The sequence below is a fragment of the Mastomys coucha genome, unplaced genomic scaffold, assembly GCF_008632895.1.
Source record: "Mastomys coucha isolate ucsf_1 unplaced genomic scaffold, UCSF_Mcou_1 pScaffold7, whole genome shotgun sequence".
In the NCBI taxonomy this organism is placed as follows: Eukaryota; Metazoa; Chordata; class Mammalia; order Rodentia; family Muridae; genus Mastomys; species Mastomys coucha.
The window spans coordinates 63,361,215-63,370,561 of NW_022196913.1; the positions used below are offsets into that span (position 1 = coordinate 63,361,215).

Here is a 9,347-nt window from a genome sequence, read left to right on the forward strand (position 1 = left end):
GTCCTAGCTATGAGGGGGTTCTGGGGTGTCCTAGCTGTGAGGGGGTTCTGGGGTGTTCTAGCTGTGAGGGGGGTTTCTGGTTTGAAAATTTGCTAATGGGGTGCATCCTATCTATCCTAGGCTTACTGGGAGTGACCTGGGTTCTAATAGTCTGCGTGAGGACACTGAGTGAAGATGGAGTAAGGAGAGGAGCGCCGCTCTTCATCTAGGGCTTTAACGACAGACAGAGGCAGTGTGAGGAGGAGTTTGGAGGAGGCCACTGAGAGACACCGGGCTGCATTCATGATGCTGACCTAAGACAGCATTCATGATGATAACCCGGGCTCCCAGGGCATCAGTGCATCCACTCAACGGAGTTTTACAAGAGAGCCAGAGCTCAGGCAGCACTGAGAAAAAACTTACGGCTTCTTATACTTTAAGTCAAGGGAGACTTGGTTTTCATGCCACGCACCCTGTGGCAGTCTGGGGAAGCCTACAGCTCTCTTTTCACAGTTCTTCAGTGTATAAAATAACGTGTAAGATGACAAAGGAAAATCAACCTTTACATGTAATAGGAATTTAAAACATGTGATATAGGGGTGAAGCCTCTATTAAATTACCACACTCTTGTCAACAATACAAGAAGCAATGAGTCACTAAAAAACAAACACTGAAGGATAATAAGGATTTACAGGGGAGATGGGGGGATAAGAGCTGGGGTGAAAGTGACCAAAGTACACACACATACATACATACACACATACATACATAATACACACATATACATACATACACACATACATACACATAGACACATAGATGCACACACATTTAAGCACACATACATACATAAACACATATACACATATACATACATATACACATGTACACACATATATACATATATATACACATATACATATACACAACATACACATACATATATATATACATATACATACACACATGCAAATATAAACATACATACAGACACATACACACACATACACATACACACATATATACATATATATAAATACAAACACATACACACATACATATTTGTACACATTCAAACATACATACATACACACATATATACATATACACACATACAAACACATATATACTATACATATACATATATACACATATACATTCATATACATACACACATAGGCACACACATATATACACATATATATATACACATACATACATGAAATTGTTTATAAATATGAGATACCAAACCAGGATGGTGGTCATATCTGTAATCCTGTGACTTGGGAGATCAATGGCAGTGGTATTAGCACAAGTTTTGAAGCTAGTCTGGTCTATATAGCAAGTTCCAGGTCAGTCAGGGCTACATAGTGAGACTGTCTCAAAACACTCAAAGACAACCAAAACAGAATAAGATTTCAAACAACAAAAGTGAAAATGATGTAAGAAACAGCCTCAGAAAACCAACATGCAAAAAACAAACCCTAAACCCAAACATATGCATGGTTGAGCTCTCTCCACAGGTGTATTGTGTGGACTGACTGCTGGTTCCTCCTACTGTCCATCTGTCCATCCATCCATCCATCCATCTGTCCATCCACTTACCCAGCTGCTAATACTTTGCCCCAACAAGACCCCAGGCAGAGTGTCCTAGGGCTAGGAGCACAGGAATACTGCTTACCTGTTCTGCAGGCGTCCTGTACTGACTTCTCCTCACAAACACCCCTCACCCCTTCCTATATTGCTGTCTCTGCCACGCAGTGAGTGCAATTGGCAAAATAAGCTTGAGTATCTAGTAATTAACATAAGTTCAAAGTAGGAAAGAGCTCACACTTTTGGATATTTGGAGTAACACCACACACACACACACACACACACACACACACACACACGAACCAGTGGATTAGAAAATATTCTTTAAAATCCCAGCTTTCTCCCATGTTTTATCCTGTTGTGCTCAGAGAGGTTTGTTATCGTAATCTGGGTTGCACTTCTTGGAAATTCCCCAGCTGTGGCCTTCATTCAGGACCAAGCAAGATAGACATTAGCTTGAACTGTTGTGCTTAAACTACTGAAGAAACTTGACAAAAGGCAGACACCTGCAGCACTCCCCCCTCATCTGTTTATGAGCTAACTATGGTTTTTCCCTACATAAGCTGACTTGGGGCAGTGTTCATGGTCCCAGATCCCAGCTCCTGAGTCTGGACTGTGTCCCTGATCAGTCAGTCTTGGGGGTGTGTACTCAATAAATTATCCCTGCCTGCCTGAGATTGATGTTTGTGTGTGGTTTGTAGGGCAACTCCTGTATCCTGACAATTTCTATTATAATTTTCATTTCAAATTATATTTATTTTATTTTTAATTAATTAATTTAGATTGAAAATGTTTATGACATGTGTGTACAGTCCCCTTGGAAGATAGAATAGGGTATCAGATTCCCTGGAGCTGGAGTTGTAGATGGCTATGGGTCACCACGTGGGTGATAAGAGTTAATCAAAGCCGGGTCCTCTGCAAGAGCAGCTAGTGTTCGTAACCTCTGAGCCTTTTTTTTTTTTAATTTTGAAAACAAATTTCTTATATTATATCCCTGGCTGGCCATGAACTCCAGATTTCCTTTCTCCGATCACCACGTAGTAGATTATAGATCTTCAGTGTCACGCCCTGTTCTCCATGTCGGTGTTTGGTAATCCCAAATCCCTGCATATCTGTTTCGTTTTGATATTTACCCACTCAAAATAATTTTAATTTCCATTTATATCTTTATATTTTACTAATAGATGTGATACACCGTGATACATGAAGTACATTGAATAAGCAGGACTTCAATAATGTATGATGAAGGCCTGTGTGTGAGAGAGTGAGTGTGTGTGAGTGTGTGTGGTGTGTGAGCATGCATGAGTGTATGTGAGTGTGTGTTTGTGTATATGTATGAGTATGTGGTGTATGTGAGAATGTGTGTGGGTGTATTTGAGTGTGTGTAGGTGTGGTATGCGTGTCTGTGTGTATGTGCATGAGTATATGTGTGTGAGAGCAAGTGTGAGTTGTGTGAGTGTATGTGTATGGTGTGTGTGTTAGTGTGTGTATGTGAGTGTGTGAGTATATCTGAGTTTGTGAGCTGTGTGTGTGTGGTGTGTGTTAGTGTGTGTATGTGAATATGCATGAGTATGTGTTTGTGAGTATGTGTGAGTATTGTGGTGTGTTAGTGTGTGATGTGTGTGAGTGGGTGGATATGTGTGAGTGTGTGAATATGTATGCAGTGTGTGAATTGTGTGTGTGTGCAGTGTATGTGTTAGTGTATATAAGTATGTGTATGTGAGTGTGTGAATGTGTGAGGAGTGAGTGTGTATTTGTGAGGTGGTTTCATACTTGTGCCTCGGGGCTATGGCCTTCCTTTCTCAGGGGGTGGAGTTGGTCTGGATGGGGTGCGTTTGGTACTGTTTCCCTGGCAGGTTGTCAATGGCATCACAGGTCCTGGCAGCCCGAGGAGTGCTCACCACTGCCGTGTACCTAAACTCATCGTGTGGTTGATTGTTGAATACCAACTCATTTTGAATTCCTGGTAACTTGAGAATAGAGGCTAAGTTGCTCTGCCACTTCCTCGTTACCTCATTACCTCGGAGTGTCTTTCCTGGTGCCCAGAGCTGTAACTGGCACTGAGAAACAAAAGCTTGTTGTTGATAGAGACAAGCACCAGCAGCCACTAAGGTCTGATGACTCGTGCACGTGAAGGTGAAGGTGATCTCACTTGGGCCTGCTCATGTAAGGTGCAGCCCGTGAAGGGTGGGAAAGACAGTGAAGGGTGTGGAGTCAGGAGAGACGCCATTCAGAGAGGAATCCCAGGAGGCTCTGGGAGAAGGACTTCCCTGCCCTCAGTGGGGGACGATGGCACCTGGAGACCCGTGGATGCAGATGTAAGAAGGGCACTGGTACAGTGTGCATGGTCTGAGCTCAGGACACAGGCACAACTGGCTCGGAAGCCACAGCCTGCTATAGCAATCGCCTTTCAGATCTCAGTTTTCCTGTTTATAAAATGGGTGTGATTGCTTGTACCGTTAGGGTATTTGTAGGGACCAGTGAGTGTTTAAGGTTAAGAGTTCAGTAACTTGGGGCTGGAGAGGAAGCTCAGTGGTTAAGGGTACTGGCTGCTCTTCCAGAGGACCTTGGTTCAATTCCTAGCACCCACATGGCAGCTCACAACCATCTGTAATTTCAATTTCAGGGGATTCCAAGACTCCTCTTTTGGCCTCCTCGGGCACTGCACACCCCCCCTGTGTACAGACACACATTCAGGTGAACACCTACACACATAAAATAAAACTAAGTAAAATCTCAAAAAAAAAAAAAATTTAAAAATATTCATTAACTAACCAGGCATGGGGGAAAAGGAAGAAAAAAGAAAAAAGTCAATAACTTTCCAGGTGAAGTGGCCCACACAGTGAGGTCTTCCTTGAACACAGGACAAAGGAGCACTGAGCAGGAAATGTCAGAGAGATATTATAAAACGATTCTCAGAAGGTGAGGCTCTTTCTCTAGGAGCCCGAGAGAATATCACAATGTACTGTCAGCGTGATCTCCCTAGCCGTGGAGTGCGTTCGGCCCAGTAAACTCCCACACCCATCATGTGACCACCGGACAAGGCACTCGTGTTTTTAGCTCAGAGTTCTTTATCTGTAAGATGAAGGGACAACCCTGGAGCTGCTCCTGAAGGTGACATTAATACAGAATGATGCGTAAGTGGCGTAAGGAAATGTAAGCGGTCATTTGAAGCCCCAAGGCCAGGATTGTTTTCAAAACTGGGTCTGAGATCACAGAATTCGGAGGGCCCTGGAGGAAAGTGGAGAATCCCGGTGGGTGAGAGAATACCCGTGAGTGGGAGAATCCCGGTGGGTGGTGTCTTCAGAGACTCAGACAGCTCACTCCCTCAACTTCTTTCTTCTGGTTACAAGGGTTCTCTCTTGGTCTGAGCTGAGAGAGCCCATCCGAGGGCGAGAAGTCTGTGTCTAGCTGCCTCTGAAGGGATTTGCTGAGTGGCATAAGCTCTTCACAGTCGATGGTGTCTAGGAATGGACTGCCCCTGAATGGGCTGGGCCCTCCCCCATCAATCACTGATTAAAGAAGTGCTCTGTGGGATTGGCTGCAGCCTGATCTTCTGGGGGCATGTTCTCAGTTGAGGCTCCCTCCTCTCAGATGCTAGCTTTTGTCAAGTTGACACTAACTAGCCGGCACAGTAAGCTAGTAGCAACAACGACGACAACACTGACAACAACAACATTAAGAAAGACCCTGCCAAAGACCCTGCCTCAAACAAGATAAGAGGCAAGGACTGGCCCTTAAGGTTGTCCTCTGACTTTAACAAGTGCACACACACACACACACACACACACACACGAGCACACAAATAATTTAAAAATGTAGTTTAAGGGGCTGGAGAGATGGCTCAGCAGTTAAGAGTGCCAACTGCTCTTCCAAATGTTGTGAGTTCAAATCCCAGCAACCACATGGTGGCTCACAACCATCTGCAATGAGATCTGACTCCTTCTTCTGGGGTATCTGAAGACAGCTACAGTGTACTTACATATAATAAATACATAAATCTTTAAAAAATGTAGTTTTAGGGGCTGGTGAGATGGCTCAGTGGTTAAAGAGCACTGACTGCTCTTCCGAAAGTCCTGAGTTCAAATCCCAGCAACCACATGGTGGCTCACAACCACCCATAATGAGATCTGACACTCTCTGGTGTGTCTGAAGACAGCAACAGTGTACTTATCTATAATAATAAATAAATAAAAAAAATAAAAAATGTAGTTTAAAAAGATCAATCAGTTGGAAAAAGATTTGGACTTCATAGAATCAGTAGTCAGCCCTCCGCATCCATGGATTCTACTAAGCACAGGTTAAATGCAACCTTGTTGTCGAGGACTGCTGCCTGTCATACACTGAAGGCTAGGATCCTTACTGGGCACATGCAGGGATTGCTCTTGTCATCATTACTCAGCAGTGTGGAATAACAACCGTTTAGTGTTTGCTGGTTTGTCTATTCACTCATTTATCATTGTGTATGTGTGTTTGTGCAGTCAAGGACAGCTTTTTGGAGTCAGTTCTCTACCTCTGCCAAACTCTTCAATAATCCCTTAGGAGATCATGTTCTTGGTGAGCCATGTGCGCTGCACTGGGTATCGTAAGTAATCTAGAGGTGACCTAGAAGGCAAGAGGATGCGCTGGCTATACACAATGTATCCCAATGTTGTCTCATACACTAATGCAGTCATATACAGGAGGTGTGACCATATGTAGGTTTTGGTATTCCTGAGGGCCCTGTGGCTCATCCCATGTATTTGAGGCTGAAGGAGTCGGTGTGATGCTGTTCCTTTGGGTGTAGGTGGAGCCTGTCACTCACAGTTCAAAGTTCATCTGGTCGCAACATTTTCATTCCCCACTGAGGGCTAGCTCGTTTTTATGACAAACTTGTGCGATGCTTTCCACTAAGGCTAAAGGTCTGTGACTTAGCCAAACCCACAGAATGGTTCCCGGCGTTAGTTCTATGTAGTTTAGTTAGTTATCTTTGAATTTAAAATAGTTGTGTTGGCTGATACGTGCCTATAATCCTAGTTGCCTGTAATACCCCAAGGAGGCTGAGACAGGAGGATGAGAGGTTCAAGACTATTCTGAGCAACATGGTGACACCCCGTCTCAAAAATAAATAAAAAAAACACACAAGAAACCCCCAAAACAAATAACAAGAAAAAGTTGCTTAATTAGATCTAGTTTAGGGGGTAAAAATCAAGGCATCGGTTTGTTGGTTTCCAGCCGGTCTAAGCTCGGGCAGACAAGAGTGTCATGAATCACGTGAATGTGCAAAGCAGGCCAGCCTCGTTCCTGTGTCTTGGGGGTTCCGAGCTGTCCCTGTGACTACACATTCTGTGCTGGTTAGTGTTTGTAACTTGACCCACATTCGAGTCACGTGGGAAGAGGAAATAATGATTGACTTGGGGGGGGGGTCCAGCCCATTGTGGGCGGTGCCAAAGCTGGACAGGTGGTCCTGGGTTGAAAGCAGGCTGAGCAAGCCTGGCAAACAGAGTTCTACCATGGTCCGTCCTTCAGTTCCTGCATCCAGGTTCTTGCCTTGAGTTCCTGCCTCAGTTTCCCTGGTGATAAACTTGAACCTGGAAGGCAATAAACCCTTTCCTTGCAAGTTACTTTAAGACGTTGTTTTACAACAGCAAAGGAGATCTAATAACACATCTGTTAAAGGAGAAAAAAGCCGAGTTGGCGGCTTTTCCTAGAATATCACCAAGCCTTGGCTCTACCGGACTCTCGATAGCTGCTGTATTTTTTTTACACGTACTTTTTTTTCCTGGTTGTACTTAGAAGGACACTCTTCTATTGTGGGAGCTCCACTCTGATGTGGGACTCTAAACAGGTGACAGGCAGGGCTTGGCAGGCATGTAGGAAGAGGCCTATGTTTTTTTTTTTTTTTTTTCGAGACAGGGTTTCTCTGAGTAGCCCTGGCTGTCCTGGAACTCACTCTGTAGACCGGGCTGGCCTCGAACTCCGATATCTGTCTGCCTCTGCCTCCCAAGTGCTGGGATTAAAGGCGTGTGCCACCACTGCCTGGTTCGAACTCAGAACCTTCAGAAGAGCAGTCAGTGCTCTTACTCGATGAGCCATCTCGCCAGCCCCGAGACCCAATCTCAAAAATAAAATAAAATCGAATTGAATGGGATTGCGTGGAGGCCACACCTGGCTCTGAGGCCTGTGGCAGCCACCTGGGTGCAGCGCCACAGGAAGCAGGGAGGCCACTCTCAGGCCTGGTCTTACTATGCCACAATGACTGACTTACTTTGCCACAATGACTGACTTCAAACTGACTAGCTTGAAGCTGGGCAGAGCAGCTCCTTTCCCAAATCCTTGTGGCCTTCAGTTGCCCGGATGCTCAGCAAAACTTTGGGGTTTCCAGGATGAATCATTGATTGAGTCACAACTTATTTGAAAATGTTTGGTTTTTATCTTGTTTTTGAAATATTTATTTAGTGCCTGGTGGAGACTCCTTCTGCCTGGCTTCTCTTTCCTAAGCTTTGGACACCAAGGGACAGCTCATCTCTGAAAACAGAACATAGAGAAGAGAGGAGGGGGGACCCCAGCTCACACCCTTCCTTTCCTTCTGGGCTACCCTGGGCTCATTCTCAGCCTTCTCACCACGTATTCCCAAGCAAACGAGTACCCAGAGCAACAGCCTTTGTGTCACTGTCATAGGCTTTACAGGGTCAGTGAGTCCACCATGGCTTCCGTTCTTTGCATCTTGGGAATCCCGGTCCCCAGCAATCTAGAATGAGAGCGCATTTCCTCTTTGAGATAGGCCCTCACTGTGTAGCCCAATTAGCCTGAAACTCTCTGCGTGGATCAGGCCAGCCTTGAACACATAGATCGTCATGCCTCTGCCTACCAAGTGCTGGGATCAAAGATGTGCTTTTCCCACAGGCATTGGCAGGAGTGAGCCCCAACCCTCAACCCCACCCCCTCCTGCACCCCAATGACAGCTTCGTTGGAGAGAAGCTCACTCCCTCAAGGTCAAATGAGAGGCAGGGTTCAGTTTAGGATCCCTCCTCAGGCATATTAGTGTGTTGGAAATACGTGGACTCTAGGAAGGCAGTGTGAAGAAGGGCTAATTACTGTACTGGTTTGTGTCCTGGGCAGGGGCCACGGTGTGCCAACAGACACTGCAGTGTGTTTTACTGTTGACATCATGGGTGGGAGGGTGACTGGGGGAAAAGTCTCACAATGTTCCTCTGGGGACAGTAATATCAAAGATGTCAGACCTTATCCTTCTGTCATCCCTTCATCTAGGAATGCACCAATTCCAAAACAAATGTTTTGAATATGAACTGCCACAGACTTAGCTGCTCTGCACGAGGCTCCACACTGCGGGGCCAGCAACAGGATTCTAAAGGTTTATAGCTATGAACTAACGCTCTGAGTGTCACTACTTCTATAATGAGGGGCCAGGCAGGATGCAAAGACACTGGTTCTGTAGCTGGGGGAGGGGGTGGCAGAGGGGAAGGGGTGTGTGTGTGTGTTGTGAGGGGAGGTTTGGCTTTGGGACACAGGGAGCTTAGAGTTAGCTTGCCTCAATGCAGGGAAACTGTCCTTGGTCAGGTGGACAAAGACTCAGCTGTATGCTACAACCTTTAGCAGCCAAGGAAGTCCCCTAATCTTTTAGGGTAGGGGCTTTGACTCAGACTCAAACCAGAGTCCATAGCTTCAACCCTGGAAAGAATTGTAGGAGTCAGTTTATGAAACAGAACTGAGATTTTGTTGAAGATATTTTGGTATATAGCCTTAAGTAGTGGGGGTGGGGGTGGGTCAGAGAG

The 9,347-nt window shown here is 45.3% G+C and overlaps 1 long non-coding RNA gene across 1 annotated transcript in view; it reads left to right on the forward strand.

Moving 5' to 3' along the window:
- Positions 1–616, forward strand: part of LOC116082184 — a 1,953-nt gene extending 1,337 nt beyond the window's left edge. Inside the window, exon 3 of the long non-coding RNA XR_004115201.1 lies at positions 121–616. This is a non-coding gene — a long non-coding RNA (uncharacterized LOC116082184). The remainder of the gene's footprint in view (positions 1–120) is intronic.
- Positions 617–9,347: the final 8,731 nt, after the last annotated feature.